The sequence below is a fragment of the Podarcis cretensis genome, assembly GCF_951804945.1.
Source record: "Podarcis cretensis genome assembly, chromosome: 12".
In the NCBI taxonomy this organism is placed as follows: Eukaryota; Metazoa; Chordata; class Lepidosauria; order Squamata; family Lacertidae; genus Podarcis; species Podarcis cretensis.
This window is the reverse complement of record NC_137181.1, coordinates 33,501,082-33,518,457: the sequence shown is the minus strand read 5'-3', so window position 1 is coordinate 33,518,457 and position 17,376 is coordinate 33,501,082. Positions and strand designations below refer to the sequence as shown.

The following is a 17,376-nucleotide window of genomic DNA, read 5'->3' as shown; positions in this document are numbered from 1 at the left end:
CCCTTTGATCAGGCTTCAGTGCAAGCCACACTGCTGCAGATCTTATTGAGGGATACTGCTCTTGCTGCTCAACAAGCAATGAGAAAAAATCCTGAACCCTCCAGTATTCAGTCTAGGTGGGGTTCAATCAGACAAGAACCTAGAGAATCATATTCTTCCTTTATGGACAGGCTGATTACAGCAGTGAGTAGACAAATTGAAAATCCTGAAGCCAAACAAATAATTATCAAACTATTGGCCTTTGAAAATGCAAATGAGGATTGTAAGGTTGCGTTGCGCCCGATAATACACAATCCTACCACAGACACAGCAGCTATGCTTCGCATTTGTCAGTCTGTAGGTACAGCAGCTCATCTGTTAACAGCAGCGCAAAATAAAAACCAGCCGGTAGCCACCAATACAACGTTTCTAGCGTGGCAAACCAAGATCACCGATACCTCAGTGTGGGTAGAGTGGCCTCCACCAAAAGAAAAATCCGCAGCAATGGCACCATCTCGTTTCTGAACAGCTTATTTCTGAACAATTGACTTTCGGCCACATTGAACCACTTTCATCCCACTGGCCCCAGCAGACAGGAACGGTTTGCTTTTACATTGTCAATATATAACAATCTGCAGCCCACCCAGCGATATCAGTGGGTTGTCCTGTCTCACAGCATGCGGAACTCCCCTACACTTTGTCAGCATTTTGTGGATGAAGCATCGAAACCTTTCCGCATGCGCCACCTAGAGGTGCTACACACGAACTGCATCTGGCAGTGTTTGCCTTCCTCATCATTTGCCTCACCATCCTTTGCTGCACCGTTATACAAGGAAGAGAAGCAGATGACCCAGTCCAGTTGAAACCACCATATTTCACCTTATCAGCTGGCAAGCCGCAGTCGTCAGAATCCTACTCTGGCTGGCAGCATCCACGGCTCAGCTACTCTCAAACTATAAGAACTGTGTTGTTGAATAAGACTTTTAAGGGAGAAAATTATCATAAGATATGGAGGGATAATACTTTTGTACAAGATATAATTATGTTTACTAGTTTATTGCATGTTTCTAGATGCTGGCCGTGTATGCATTTGGTATGCATATGCCCCCTTTTGCCAGCCACTCAGGCATAATGCTTCATGGTGTGCCTATTAATGGATCTTTTCAATTTACAACTGTTATATCACCTAACCAAACTTTTTGGCCTCCAGTACAATTGACCCTCCATGAGCCTGCCCCCATTTGTTTTCAAATTAGAGAGGGGAAAGAATCATGGGGCATATATCCAAACTGTCAATATACATTGAAATTCATGTTTAATAGCTCTTGTTCTCTTACAGGAACATACAGTGACCAATCTCAGTGCTGTAGGAGTGACACGAGTGCATGGCTAAAAATTAGGAAAGAAACCTACCATGCAAATTGGAGTCTGAATTCTTCTATCCCTGGCTTAGCAAATGCCACAGATGAGCAATTTCATATCAGTTCCTTACTTACTGAAGCCTTTACTTGGTCCCAACAGAGTAGTAATATCAGCTAGTTATTCCAAAGAGAGTTATGGTTGCCTTGTGGCAGATCCATGGGCATGGTTATATTCTTGGCTTCCGGATGGAAGTTGGCTTCAACATTTATTAATTTTAGTGATCATTATAGTAGTTATTTGCATTATTTTGTGTTGCTGTATTCAATGTATTCCTTCTTTAATCTCTATATGTACTGCATGGTTCTCCAATCCGCGGCCCGCTTCCGGTTTTACAAGAGTCGCTTATCACACTCAATATAATCGTATTGGAACGGACAATTATGACTGATTAATAAAATAAAGAAAGAGGGCATGTGGGAGTCATACAGCTAAGGCAGAGGCTTGTAAATACTGCAGGGTGCCCCCTGACATTCCTCTGGGCAATGATTACCTTATAGGGAGAGGGGAGTGTCAAGCCTTGACCGGATGAGGTAACAGGAGAATTTGGAAAATGGCCATGCGGCTGGGAGAACAAAGGAGATAATAAAAAGTTGCCGGAGGAGAAAGGCTGGAAGGAGCTGCTCTCCAGCATTATGAAAATACTCGCTGCCTCATTGTGTCTTTTTTCTATGCTATGCTAAACCACTTGTGATGGCTGGCTCCAACAGAAACCATTCTGAAATGCATTTATATATTTAATTAACTGGCAATGTTTATGTGCCATCTCATGACATAAAGCATTCACTTTAATGCCCCAAGCAACATGTTCAAGGACCATGTCAGCGCAAAAGCCTGAAAATAACCTTCAGATTGCCTAATTTGCACTTACAGCTAAAGGACTGGGTTTTGTCCAGGGATGGGGGGAGAATTTTGATTCAGTTCACATTTAAAGGTGAACCTACCTGACCTGCACTTTCTGAAACTATACCAAAACCACAGTTCTTATTCAACATTCACACATCTCTGAAGTTTGCAAAGGAATGGAATAAGCCAACCAGGGAGCACCCTACAATCAAGTCTACAGCAAAAGTCACATGAACCAGATTAACTGTGTTCTGCCTATTCCTACTGCAACTCTTGCATGAAAAATAAACTTTCATGTAAATGGGTTTAGAAACCAGCCTTTCTATTACATATTAGATTTGCTTATTTTATAATATGGGCTTCAGTTGTCAAAGAATTCGTGAGGTTAATCGGTGATCCTTTCCTCACACCAGAAATTTTTTGACTTAGATACTGTATTATAGAAGCATCCTCCCCCAACATAGAGCCTTTCATATGCTGATGAACTTCAACTCCCATCAGCCTCAGCCAAGTTGGTTGTTGGTCAGGGTCAATGGGAGTGGTAGTCCAAAAACATCAGAAGAGCATCAAGGTGGGAAAAGGGTTAAGAACTGATATTAGCTGTCATTTCTGCCTTATACGCAAGGTGACTAAGTGGGCATTGTATTATCCTGGTTCTTCCCCACAGAAACCTGTTGCAGGCTTAACCCACAAAGTAAAATATGAAAATAATTACAGACAGGAATCCTCTTGTGTGTTTTGGATATAAAATACATTGCTTTGTCTGAATCAGTCATTCTCTCATATCCAAATATTTTAGTTGAATATTTGGCCTGTGCAAGAATAAACATTGTGTTCATGGCTTATAGCCTTTTTATTTTAAATCTCCTTGCATTGTCATACATTTGTCTAGAGTGTTACATTTTGACCCACAAATGCATGCAGAAACACCGGTCATTAAACTATCCCATGAACATGTCTACATACCCTCCAACAATTCTCCGATGGCTTGTCCTATACCATAATAATAATAATAATAATAATTTTATTATTTATACCCTGCCCATCTGACTGGGTTGCCTCAGCCACTCTGAGTGGCTTCCAACATATATAAAAACATAATAATACAAACTTTTTTTAAAAAAAACTTCCCTATACAGGGCTGCCTTCAGATGTCTTCTAAAGGTTGTACAGTATAGTAACTTATCTCCTCGGCACGGGGGTCGCATAACTCCATACCCTCCAACATTTTCCGGTGAAAATAGGAAAAGCGAGACATTCCAGGGTCAAATCAGAAACCTGGATGGCTTCTGTAAATCCAGGATTGTCCGTGGAAAATAGGGACACTTGGAGGATTTGTGACTATGGGTTCCAAACAGTAAGAATCTGACAATACAACCATTGTTCTCTTTAGGTCAGCTTGGTGTTTTACTTTTTTAAAATAGCATCTTTGCCCTTTAATAAGCTTCTACCATGTTATCATCAATACCATTCTTAGAAACATTGATCAGAACCAGTGTTTGTCATTTACTCCATTCTGATTACAGAGCAACAGGGGTAAATGGGAACAAGGGCCTTATTAACTTCAGGAGGCTTGATAGAATAAACCACCCAGATCACGATGGGCTGTCTGTAATGACAGACCAGATAGCAAGCAGTTACAGAAGAAAATTTATTAGAAACTTCAAGAGCATCACTCAAAGTACAGGTAGCTCAGCTGTGATTGGCTCAGGGAGGTTTGCTCCTGAGCAGGGTGCAGCTGACTCAGTCAAGAGTTCTTGGGTCTCTGAAGTGGTTTCCTGAAGCTTGGAGAAGCTGGAAGTAGCTGCTGACTATAATAGACCAGGTAAGGCAGGGGGAGACAGCAAATAAGGGCACCTGCCAGACTGGAGACCCCTTAAGATACTTATTTGAGGTTTGCAGTGCAATCTACTCATGTCTACTCAGAAGTAAGACCACTGGGTTCAATGGAGCTCACTCCCAGGTAATATACACTAGTGGCCAAAATTGTGGAAACCTTTTGGGGAAAGTGTATTTCTGAGGTCTGATGGCTCATAACACCTGATTGGTTCTCTAAACACTAGTGCTCATTGGCTAGATCCAAAAGAAGGAAAACTACTGCATATCAACCTAAGCAAGTTGTGCTTCCTTTTTCTCGTTATTTGCCTATAACTTTTGATACAATACAGATAATTGAACAAACTTTGTTGCATTACAATCTTCATTAAAGTATCTTTCCATTGATATATAATGTTATGGCATTGCTCCCAAAAACGTGGTGTTATGAGCCATCAAACCTCAGAAATACACTTTTTCCAAAAAGGTTTTCACATTGTTGGCCACTAATATACCTCCCATTCAAGGGAAGATGCCAGAAGGTTCTTTAGATGGTAGTGTTTGAGGCAGCAGTTTGCTAGTGCTGCAAAAGTTGTTAATGAAATCTCTATTCAAACACTAGCTAGGATAGGAAAGAAAGAGAAGAAATGAAAGACAACTTCCTAGAGATGTTAGTATCCTATGGAGAATAAAATCTATAGGCAACTGTACTGTAAATACATTTCCCCATCAAGACAGCAACAGAATGCCAGAATCCCTAAAAGCAACTTTCCGAGTATATATATCTCAAGACCATCCTTTGTTCTGCAGAGCGGTTTTTCTTAAGAGCTGGTAGAAATGTTTGGTTTAGCAGATGGAAACCATTAGTTTCAGGCTATGAAATAATGCTGGTTATTTGAACTGCAGCCGAGCAGGTGTATCCTCCTGCTTTGATTCTAAGTAGTGTCATAGGTATAGAGGTTCAATGAAATTAATTTGTTTTCAATAATGGGGATTAATTCAAAAAAATCCGCAGCATTGGCTAGCCCCGTTGACACACATGAAAAACATTTCCCATTCTTCCAAAACCGTTTCAAGGGGGATCTGGTTTTATTTGACTGCTCTGAGTCCCTTGTCAACCTATTGTTTTAGCACTTCCTAAGTATCTCCTGCTAAATCTCGGTTCCCTCCTTGATGCTTTGACATCTAAGCCTTTTGCGATCAGCAGTAATGAAAGAGGATTGTTTGCAATCAACTCTTCTTCTTTCTCTCTCTTTGCTATCATACACTTCCCAAAATGCATACACAGATTTGACTTCCCCAGCAGAAACATCTGTGGTATATTTCCTGTAATCGTGTGGTTGAAACCAGTTGCCTTATTAACGTGCAGATATTCTATGGAACAGAAAGATGGCAATTAACCGGAAGAATCTTTCTGTATGTTGTGCTGCCAAGATTAAGACGAAAGAGATCATCTGACAGGGGTGGAATAACCTAACATGTTTGGTGGAACTGATGAAATGGGTTGCCTCAGCTAATTAGATGTGGAAGGTCTGAAGCAAAGACTTAATGCCTTATATTTATTTAAAGACCTTGTGTCTATTATTTGTTTTGTGTATGGCTGAGCACCCCCATAGTATATTATCATGGTCTGTTGCATTCACAAACAAGATAAACGGGAGATTTAAACTTAATCGCATTCACATCAGGGTTGAAGTGCACAGAGGGGGAGGAGTCTGCACATAATTCCCACCCCCAGTATCTGTGCATGAAAGGCTCACCTCAGATGTTCACACATTGAGTATGAAGATCTGAAGCAGGTTTATAAGAGTGCCCAACTGAACATTGTTAAGAGCATGGGTAGGCAAACTAAGGCCTGGGATCCGGATCCGACCCAATTGCCTTCTAAATTCAGCCCACGGACGGTCTGGTAATCAGTGTTTTTACATGAGTGTCCTTTTATTTAAAATGCATCTCTGGGTTATTTGTGGGGCCTGCCTGGTGTTTTTACATGAGTAGAATGTGTGCTTTTACAGAGTGAGTCCTTTAAAAGAGGCCTCATGGATACAGAGTACACATGTTCCAAGGGGCCTCTTTTAAAAGACTCACCCTGTATTTAAAATGCATCTCTGGGTTTTTTGTGGGGCATAGGAATTCGTTCATTCCCCCCCCCCCAAAAAAATATAGTCCATCCCCCACAAGATCTGAGGGACAGTGGACCAGCCCCCTGCTGAAAAAGTTTGCTGACCCCTGGTTAAGAGCCTCGTCACAGTTGGGAATCCTGATAACATACCCTCCAACATTTCTCCAATGAAAATAGGGACATTCTATTCCACAATAATAATAATTTTATTGTTTATACCCTGCCCATCTGACTGGGCTGCCCCAGCCACTCTGGGTGGCTTCCAACATATGTAAAAACATAATAAAACATTAAACATTTCAAAAGCTTCCCTATATGGGGCTGCCTTCAGATGCCTCCTAAAGGTTGTTCAGTTACTAATCTCCTTGGCTCAAGGATCGCATAACTGCATACCCTTCAACATTCCTCTGATGAAAATTGTATATTGTATTTTAAAATGGGGCTTCATAGTTTTATGGGGGGGTTGAATGATTTGTGTAGATTTCCAATTTCATTTTTCTGTATGGGACAATATCAATAAAGATATTGTATATCGTATAGACATGTCCTAAGGAAAAGTGGGACATTCTAGGATCAAATCAGAAACCAGGACAATTTCTGTAAATCTGAGACTGTCCTTGGAAAGTAGGGACACTTGGAAGGTCTGTGAAATGCAGGATTCCTGATCTCACAGGTGTTTCTAGCTACAGTCAGCTGAACACATGCAGAAGGTGCTTTCCAGCCTTTGTGCTCAGTGTGTGATGGTTTAAGAGGACCCTGCACAGGGACCCTGATGGTGGGGAGTTTTATATGCACTCCTGCCCCTCTACATACTTTTATTCCTCACATGTTCAGGCAAGCACCTGAAGAAGACTATTATGTCACATGAACTACTTCCTCTTAGCATGTTCCCAAAGTTAGTTAAATGAGTAAAGAATCTGGATTGGGAAGCTTCATTTTGAACGCATGTGCATTTACTGAACGATACCATAAAACTGAGAGATGCTTGTGGTTCCATCACACTGTATAATGGATAAGGCATAGTAGAACCACAGTACTGCTAACTGTTACGAGGTTGAATTTGACTTCATTATTTTTGCTGTCCCCATTTTTTAATGGTGAATATGGCCAATGGCAAGAAGGGTGGGGGGAGACTTTGACTGGAAATATAACAAAACAGGAAATGGTTATTTCAAGTCCAAGGTAGGAATAGATATTCACAGCACATGTGATGTTTCTATCAATACTCTGCCCTTCCGGCTTGAGAAACCTTCAAAAAGGTCAGATTACTAAAAAAAAAAATGTGCTTGTCTATGTGTCAGCCATCAGCAATTAATTCAAACAACTGCCGCTTCTTGTTCACAATGCTATTACATTCTGAGAGATAGTTACTGGGGTGTATTCTTCTTCCTTCCAAGATATGAAATAGCATTTTTAAAGAGCATTGGGCCATGAATGTCTCTTGAAAATATATTTTAAGTATTTTGTTATTATGTTGTTCCTGTCGCTGTTAAAAATACACAACAACATGACCTTTATATTGCAGCAAGCATGCCTTGAAATTTGGCTCTGAATTGTCTTTCTAAACAATATCATGGTTAGTTCAGATGAAATGTTTGGTTTAGGAAGCTGTTGCCTACAGCCCACTGTGAAATTTCTTGTGACCTCTGCATGCCTTATGTAGACCCAGGAAGATGATAGCGACCTCATTGCTTATTGAATCAGAAAGAATGGCCAGCGACAGAAAGGAGGGGCTCATGAGGTGAAAGTTCTCAGCCAACCTCACAAATTACCATGACTTAAAAGCAATGGCAAATGGCAACAGAATTGGAGCTCACAAACAAATGACCAAGAAGCATAGGAGCCAACTCCTAAGGGCCAAGGTCCCTTTGGGCCTCCCATCAAATATTTGAGGGGGCCGCCCCCCCCCCCAAGTTGATGGGCATTGCCATTCAAATGTGCCCCTTGGCACCCCTGGCAGGAAGTGATGTAAAGTAGAGCTAGGTCAATATTTTCAACTGGACCCTTTTCAGGGAGCTCTGTTGTGGGGTGAATGGTGAAAAGACAAGCAGTGTAATATGCATTATAGATAATACCATTTTAAAGTAAGTGCAAAGTGTGGTGAAATGGTTAGAGCTTGAACTAGGGCCATGGAGAATGAGGTTCAAATCCCCATTCAACCTAACCAAACTAGTTATAATGATAAAATGTGATTGTGGTGGGGTGATGCATGTATACATTATTGCGGGTAGACCTTGTTCCAAACTGTCATGGAGGCCACAGTGGCACAGAGTGTCTATGCCACCTGACTACAGTGACCCATGCTCTAATATTCAATTTGAACGAAATTGATTTTTTAAAATCCTCATGGTGAGATAAAAAAAAAGCACCACATATCAGGGGAAAACACCATGGGCCCAAACATTTGTTCCCAACAGGAAAATAATGCTACTCTATTAACCATAAAAATATATAGCTATGGCTATCAAATTGACCAATGTGACTGAAAAGTATATCTGCCATTTGTGAGGACATGAATCCCACTTCAGGGATGAGAACCTCTACATGATGTTGGACTACAGTTGCCCTCATCTTTGACCATTGACTGTGCTATCTGAGAGTGATGGAAATTGGGAATCCAAAACATCTGGAGCACTGCAGGTTCCTCATCCCTGAAGTGAAGGTACCAGACCCACCTCTGTGGGAGCGAATTCTACAACTTAGGGGCTGTCCCAGAGAAGGCCCTCTCCTGGGCCACCACCCTCTTAACATCTGAGGGTGGTGGGGCTACCAAGAGGCCTTCTTGTGCTTACCTTAATACGTGAGAGGCTCTGTGGAGAAGAATTCAATCTTTCAGACATTTGGAGCCCAAGGGCTTTAAACACTGTTGCTGAGTACTTTAATATAGAACACTGCCAGCACCATATTCCCTTTCTCCCATAAGTTCAAACAACAACACTAGAGATATAAAATAGGCAAACTTTTAAGAAAGAGGTCAAAAATATCCAGAGGAGAGAAAGTCGTCTTACAGATCCTGGCTCTCTACAACTTTTCTGTCTGGTTCTCAGCTTCCATTGTATAATCATTTAAAAACTTGAGGTACAGTGTTATCAATACAGGAAAACGTTGATTTAAAAAGGCAACGAAAGCAAATCTTCCAGCAGATGCCTGGCTGACTCATTTAGCAGCTGCCCCAAAGTTCTCCAATCTGTTTCTGGAAAGCATTCTCATTTCTGAAGTCTTTACTGGGACCTTTAAATGCAGGGGAAATTAAGTGACTTTTCATTTCTCGTGGCATTCTGAATATTTCATTTGTGAACATTCAGCGGCTTCATAGCACAGCCTAATTTCCTGGCTCTTGACCTTAAAAATCTGGTTTGGCTTTTCCTCCATCACCTGCAAATTATTTTATACATAAATATCATAAAAAACCCACCCATAAAAACTACATTTCCATATTTGAACGAGCCTCAGGTTTCTTTACAAGTTTTTTTTTTTTACTTAAGTTATTTGAGTCAAATTAGTGCCACTTCTTCAACTACAAGAAGCCTTGAGGAGGAAAGCTATGGAATGCATGGATCATAGTGATATCATGAAGATCAATCTGCTGCAAAAACAGACATTTGATTGCATTTATTCTGAACACGTCTACTGCTCCAGAAATAGATCCGAGTTCCTGACTAATTTTGTGTGTTTTTTTACTTCCTGGAAAATTACAAGAAAACCAAACACAAAATTGTTTGTGGTTTGCAACCCAGTAAAGGATTCTAAAATTATAATAATGAGTCAAAGATGCATCTGTGTGTGCAAATTCTAGGCAACGATTCACCCTATCGGACAGAGTCATCGTCTCTTTGTGTCACTTGCATATCATGGATGGGGACCCCCTGGTCTTCCAAATGTTGGACTCCCCAAATCCTATTAACTCCAGCTAGCAAGGCCAATGGTTAGGGAAGATAGGAGTTGTAGTCCAACAACTGGAGGGCGAAAGGATTTGTATTCTGGCTTATATTAATTCCCAAATTATCATAGCTGCAGCTTGGGGATGGTATTTTTAACTGTGTATCTAATCTTCCCCCTTCATGGATCACTGTCTTGTCGTAGTGAAGGGGCTTGAATGACTCCAAGAAGCTTTGAGTTATGCCGTGCAGGGCCACCCAAGATGGACAGGTCATAGCCAAGAGTTTAGACTAAATGTGGAGAAGGAAATGGCAAACCACTCCAGTATTTTGCCAAGAAAACTCCATGGACATAAAAAGGGAGAAGCTTTGAGAAGAAAGTGAGCATTTCCAAGGCATACTGTGGTTCATGGGGTCATGGAGAGTCAAACATGACTAAGATGACTAAACAACACACAACCAATCTTCCCATTACACTTTCCAAGCTTCTTCACTATCTCCATCTCCAATTCCTCCAAGCCCTACATCACAGGACATCTTGCAGACAGGAATGGACCTGGATAGCTCAGTTGGTTAGAGCCTGGTGCTGATAGCACCAAGGTTGCAAGTTCAATCTCTCTATGGGGCAGAAGCATATTCCTGCATTGCAGGCAGTTGTACTAGATGATCTCTTCCAACTCTATGATTCTATGACCTGAGAGAGTGGTGCACTGTTAGGGCTGAGAAGAGCCATGCACATGGAAGCCAGGATTCATGCGTGAGAGCCAAAAGAACTGTCCCAGGAACAAGTGGGAACTAAAAATGAGACTTGGTGGGATGAAGCCACTGGCAAGACCCAAAGATGTACAGAAAATCACTTGCGCTCAAGAAGAGCTTGTAACTGAAGTAAGGTTTAGTTGCAGGTAGGAGGACCATCTATGGTTCTTCCTTTCCAGGAGGCTCCTATTAATGGTCAGCCTGGAGGAGCTGGGCCACTCCTGAACTTGGAGATACTCACAACTGCAATCTGTAGTTCTGCCATTTACCACATGTTGGATTTCATGTTGTGTTAGTATGATGTTCGAATCCCCACGACGGGGTGAGCTCCCGTTGCTCGGTCCCTGCTCCTGCCAACCTAGCAGTTCAAAAGCATGTCAAAGTGCAAGTAGATAAATAGGTACCGCCCCAGTGGGAAGGTAAATGGTGTTTCTGTGTGCTGCTCTGGTTCGCCAGAAGCGGCCTAGTCATGCTGGCCACATGACCGGCTCCCTCAGCCAATAAAGCGAGATGAGCGCCCCAAACCCAGAGTCGGCCACGACTGGACCTAATGGCCCTTTACCTTTACCTATGCCTGATCTTCCCTCTTTGTGTCATCTGCAAATCAGTGTTAGATACTGAGATATGAAAGCTAGGAGCTAAATGGCACCTTAAACCTAGTTTGTGGACGCAACAGCAGAATGAATGTCTAGGTGTCCTTTTTTATAACAAGAATACAAAGCTGAAAATGAATGAACTGCAGCTAAAATCTTATGTCCATTTTTCCCCATGGTCTAGTCCTCATCTGAAGACTGCAAAAAACAAAGCCATGCTTCCCCTGCCCACCCCTCTAATATTCTTAAGAGGGTCTCTCCTCCAGTCTTCAGAGAGTAGCAGGAAGTGGGGAGGCAGAAAAAGGTCTTCCTTTCCTTCCACTGTGCAGTTTTAATCTGAAAACCAGAGCTCAGAAACTGCTCATGCTAATGGACTTCCTTGTTGCAAAATGCACCAACAACAATGGGAGTTTCAAACGCTGCTGCCCCTTGATCTAGCACCAATTTTTAAAAGGTATTAAAGAGTGCAGTGCCAAGGACTGAAGACTGCAGCATTACATTTGAAACCTCCCTTTAGTCTGATAGGGAACCATTGAGGAGCACTCTTGAGTATTTTCCAATCAGCTATGAATCCATGTGATGCTCATCTAGCCCACACTGAATCTGTTCTGCCTACCAAAATATAATGGGGAACTTTGTCAAATCTTTTGCTTGAATCCAACTTTTAAAGCAACATGTATGATCAGCCTTATGGTTCAACCAGAATATTTCTTGGACTGGTTTCTGATGTTAATGATATGAGCAAATATAGGAAACGTCAGTGGTCTTCCTTTCCTGTGTTCATGCTAGATGGTTAAAATAATAATAATCAGAAAATACTTCCTTGCAGTCCAGAACTCTCAAACTTGATTTAACTCTTTTGAGTACCCAACAAGTCCATTTCCTCCAGGCTGAATTTAAATGATTATTAAAACAATGAATCAAACAGTGCCATTTTTAAAAAATGCACAATAAGAATATTTGCAACATTTAATTTTGCAGCTCTGCGAAAACACTGTTGGAATTATTTCAATATTTGCATGGCGCTTTTGTTCCAGCAGATGGCGCCTGCAGCATAAATGATGAATTCATCTACTTTCACTGCCCCGCATTGAAGCTAAACAATAAAATAATTTAATCTTGCCATAGTTTTTCAGGAAAGTTATCTAGTTTAGCAGTGTGGAAGAGACGCTTCATTCTAAATACTCCCAATACTTGCTGTCAGAGATGGAAAGACTAGCACAACAACACTGGCTCTAAAAAGGCCATTTTTTCATTAAAGGGCCTCATAGCAAAATACTGGGATCTCTGCAGTGGTTAACATAGATAAAATGCATTTCAACTTCTTCAGACTGAGAAAGTGGGGCAAGATGGGGTCCTCATGCGTGGGGTTGTCTGGGGCCAGTGCTGCAGGAAATTGCCTCCCCTACGCAATCACCTTCTCACAGTCCATGGTATCATCTCTCAAATATGGACAATCAGCTATTCAGTCTTAAATTCTATGGGTTTTTCTCTAAGAACTGCAAGAGGAAATATTTATGTAGGAGTTCATGCAGTGTTACGATGCTCCAGATTCTATTGTTCATCTTTCTTGTATATCTGCCTGAAAGAACCCTTTTAATGAGCTCTTTTGATCCTGATGTCAAGACTGAGCTGTGGGCTGTCTGAAGGGAGCCAGGAGCAAAGCATCAGGAGCTCTGAGGCCAGCAAATACTGGACAGAAGAATGCATCAAGAGGGCAAGCCAGGGGTCAGGATAGAAAAGCAAGTCAGATTCACAAGCACCAGCTGATGCAGAATGTGGCAGCCAGATTGCTGGCCAGCTTTTGTTAAAAGATCTGAACCAGCTGCCCATCGACTGCTAAGCCAAGTTCAAGGTCCTCATACTCATTTTCAAAGCCCTGAACAATGTGGGTCCAGGACCAGCATCAGTTGCTGTCTCCAGTGTTGGCGAGTCTCATCTGTCAACAAGAAACCTTGCTCTTAGCCGCATTGGTCCAGTCCTGTGGAATGCTCTGCTAATACAGATTCAGTGAGTGCCTTCTGTTTCAACCTTTAAACACCTGCTGAAAACTTTCTTATGCCACCAGGTTTATGCAGGCAATTAAGAAATAATGATTAGTTGATGGTCTTTCATTTTGAATTTTTGTGTGCTTTTAGTATATATAATTTTGGAAACCACTCTGTGTTTTTTTAAATGATACAGCAGTATATAAATATTTCATAAATAAATAAAATAGATGACGAATCAGGAGGGAGGCGTAAGCCAGAAGTCAGTACCGTAGAATCAGAATTGTAGAGTTCAAAGGGACCCCAAGGGACATCTAGTCCAGCCCCCTGCAATGCAGGGATCTCAACTAATTCATCCAGGACAGATGGCCATCCAACCGTTGCTTAAAAACTTCCAAGGAAGTAGAGTCCACAGCCTCCTGAGGGAGGCCATTCCATTGTCGAACAGCTCTTACTGTCAGAAAGCTTTTCCTGATGTTTAATCAGGATCTCCTTTCTTCTAACTTGAAGCCATTGGTTCAAAATCTCTGTAGCAGGAGAAAACAAGCTGGTTCCCCCTTCCATGTGACAGCCCTTGGCTACAGGGCTACAGCCCATGTGACAGGCCTTCTCTGCAGTGGCTCCCCATCTGTGGAATGCTCTCCCCAGGGAAGTTTGCCTGGCACCTTCATTACACACCTTAGGCACCAAGCAAAAACGTTCCCTTTTAACCAGGTCTTTGGTTGATCCGATTTACATCCTATGCCCTTTTAAAATGTGGTTTTTGTGTGTGGGGGGGTGTTATTGGGTTGCTCTTTTTATTTTTATTAGGTATTTTGTGGTTTTATATCTTGATTTTATTATGTGAACAGCCCTGAGACCCCCAAGGATAGGGTGGTATAGAAATTTTAATAATAATAATAATAATGGAAGGTGGCTATCATATCATATGGAAGAGAACAGACTTTTGCTCTCCTTCAGCAGTTATCAAACACACATGCTTAATTTTATTATATTTACTGTACTCAATGGAGTCAACCATTACTTTAGGTTGTTCATATTTATGAGTCTGCAAGATGAGAAGGGCTCTGTAGGGCAGCCCTGCTTAGGGAAGTTTTTAATGTTTAACAGACTATTGTATTTTAATATTTTGTTGGAAGCCTCCCAGAGTGACTGAGGAAACCCAGCCAGATAGGTGGGGTATAAATAAATTATTATTATTATTATTATTATTATTATTATTATTATTATTATTTCAGTCTCCTCTTTCCAGGCTAAACATACCCAGCTCTTTCAACTGCTCCTCACAAGGCTCGGTTACCAGCAATAACTAACTACACATCAGTGCTCAGGAACAGAAAAATTCACAATGGTCAGCTGGAACAGGAAGGCTTCTTATACTCTTTCCTGTCCAGGGAGAGCCAATAGGCAGCCTGGGTAGGCGGACTCGGTCTACTTCTGTGGCAAAGCTGGCACCTGTAATTCAAAGGTTCACCACCTGGGAGAGCTGCCCACATATCCAGGTGACCCAATTGTCAGTATATTCCAAGCAACAAAAAGGGGCAAAGATAACATAGGTGTGTAACCAAAGTAAACAACCCTCTGTTGAAAGCACAATGAAGTCAGCAGAACTGCATTAGAAAACACATTTAAAACTCTCGTCCTCCTTACTCATCTATGGCTCAATCATTATTCTGTGAAAGGTGAGGACTTTGGGTTCCCCCCCCCCCCTTCTCGGTTAAACCTTTTTTTTTTTTTAACCTTGATTTCTTAATTACATTTTTTCTGCACAAAGGCTAACTGTTGTATCTTCCTATTAGTTTCATCCCTAATCTCAGAGTCCTAGTGAACTCAGCCATTCATTGGAAACAATAGCACCTCCAGTTCCAACTTTCATTGCTGGTTTCTTATTTCACTGAACTGGAGCCAGGCTGTAGCCATTTGGGAGGAAAAGCCACAGATGCACACAAAAACGCTACTTTTCCTCCGTTCCAGTGCAATGACACCTGATACAAGCAAAGACGGGGAGAGAAATCTGAGCATTCAATATGCCAGGATGAGAACTTGCAGCAGTGAGAAGTTTAGGGAAAGGAGGGAGGGAAGAGGGAGGGAAGGATGGGCCAGGGCCAGGCATTGCTATCCCTTTTTCAAGGAACTATACTGCTGTAAAATCTGGATGAAGGGACCAGGCAGGTCAGCTGTTCTCAGATCTATAAATCACACCCACTTTAAAACATTTGCTTCCTTGGCAAGGAATTTTCGCCAGTGCAACTGATCAGCTCCGGTGAGCAAAATCCAGAGTTTTTAACATCTTTTAATTGCAAATTTACCTTAAACAAAAGAAGGAAATAAACCGGGGCACACAGTCTACCCATTTTCTGTGAAATATTCACTAAGGGGCATCTCTTGGATGCAATACCTGTATTTGAAGTAGATTTCATAGTGTTGTAAAAACTTGCTGACAAAGGGATTGTGTTTATCCAGGGTGGGGTCAAAGGTTTCCAATAGCAGCAGTTATGACTTGTATTAAGGAAGAAGGTGGGAGATTTTCCCAATGAGAAAAATGTTTCATTTTAAAAAGAAAATTATATTTTAATGCCAGGGTAAAGTTTAGCGTCTAGTGATTTGTGTGTCTTTGAAGCATCTTGTCTGCCATGGTTGGCGTGAGCTTTGTCTTTGCAAATTGGAAATGGTTTCTCAACAATATCTTATTAATTTCTTTAATTAATTAGATATTAATAAGAAATTTCTTTAATTTCTTATTTAAACAGATGTGCATAGTGCTTGCTGTTACTAACCTCTGCATCTGACAGCAATAATATTGATTGTTTAAAGTCTCCTTTTATCCGTAATAATGTAGAGAATTTGGAGCTAACATTTTTGTCCCCAGGAGAGATTTCTTGGCTGAGAACAAATGGAGGAAGGAGCCATCCCATACAACTGGAGTCAATGGCGCAATCCTATGCATGTCTACTCAGACGTATGTCCAATTAAGCTCAATAGAATTTACACCCAGTTAAGAGTGTATAGGATTATAGCTTAATGCTGCAATCCTATACCAATTTGTCTGGGAGTAAACACTTTGGAGACTCACTTCAGAGAAAATATGGATAAATTGCATCGGTTCTCTTAAATGAAGTATTTTACTGTGAAGGTAACATACTGATACCGAAAATCCTAACTTGTCTGCAAAAGCAAATACTTCTACAATTTCAGAATTTCTGGAGAATGAAGAAGCCACAGCACAATCTTGTGACAACTTCTCAGTAGACGTTTACGACTACGATCTGTTGTGACCCTTTCAAAGTGCATTTGAGAGAATTTGCCAATATTAGCAGAATTCAGGTTGCAATTTTAGGTCCACCTTTCCCTGGGTAAGCCCCACTGAACTCAAGGGAGACCAACCTCTGAGATTACAAGATTGTGCCGTGACCAGCCATATTTACAAATGGCCCATTTTGTCCAGGTCTTGTTTAAAAAGAAAAGAACAAACAGCGGAGATTAATTGCTCAATTAAATTTGCAATTGTTTCTTTACGGAACCATATATGGAACCACAGAATTTAACATGAAATGGGCTGGTGCAATGAAAGGAAACATTCCTTTGAATATTCAACAAGAAGGTCAACCAAGTTCCTAAGGGTTTATTAATTATATTATATTATATTGTTGTTATGGGATGCAGGTGGCGCTGTGGGTTAAAGCCTCAGCGCCTAGGGCTTGCCGATCGAAAGGTCGGCGGTTCGAATCCCTGCGGCGGGGTGCGCTCCCGCTGCTCGGTCCCAGCGCCTGCCAACCTAGCAGTTCGAAAGCACCTCCGGGTGCAAGTAGATAAATAGGGACCGCTTACCAGCGGGAAGGTAAACGGCGTTTCCGTGTGCGGCTCTGGCTCGCCAGAGCAGCGATGTCACGCTGGCCACGTGACCCGGAAGTGTCTCCGGACAGCGCTGGCCCTTGGCCTCTTAAGTGAGATGGGCGCACAACCCCAGAGTCTGTCAAGAC

At 41.6% G+C, this 17,376-nt stretch overlaps 1 protein-coding gene across 2 annotated transcripts in view; it reads left to right on the top strand.

Annotated features, from left to right (window-relative positions):
• Window positions 1-17,376, top strand: part of AGR3 (anterior gradient 3, protein disulphide isomerase family member) — a 39,500-nt gene that overhangs the window by 12,707 nt on the left and 9,417 nt on the right. Inside the window, exon 1 of one of the 2 annotated variants that reach the window (XM_079947970.1) lies at window positions 15,561-15,659. The exons of the other annotated variant lie outside the window; for it this stretch is intronic. The gene's annotated coding sequence lies outside the window, so the exon portion shown is untranslated. Of the gene's footprint in view, window positions 1-15,560; window positions 15,660-17,376 lie in introns of those variants that run through there. 2 annotated transcript variants of the gene reach the window in all.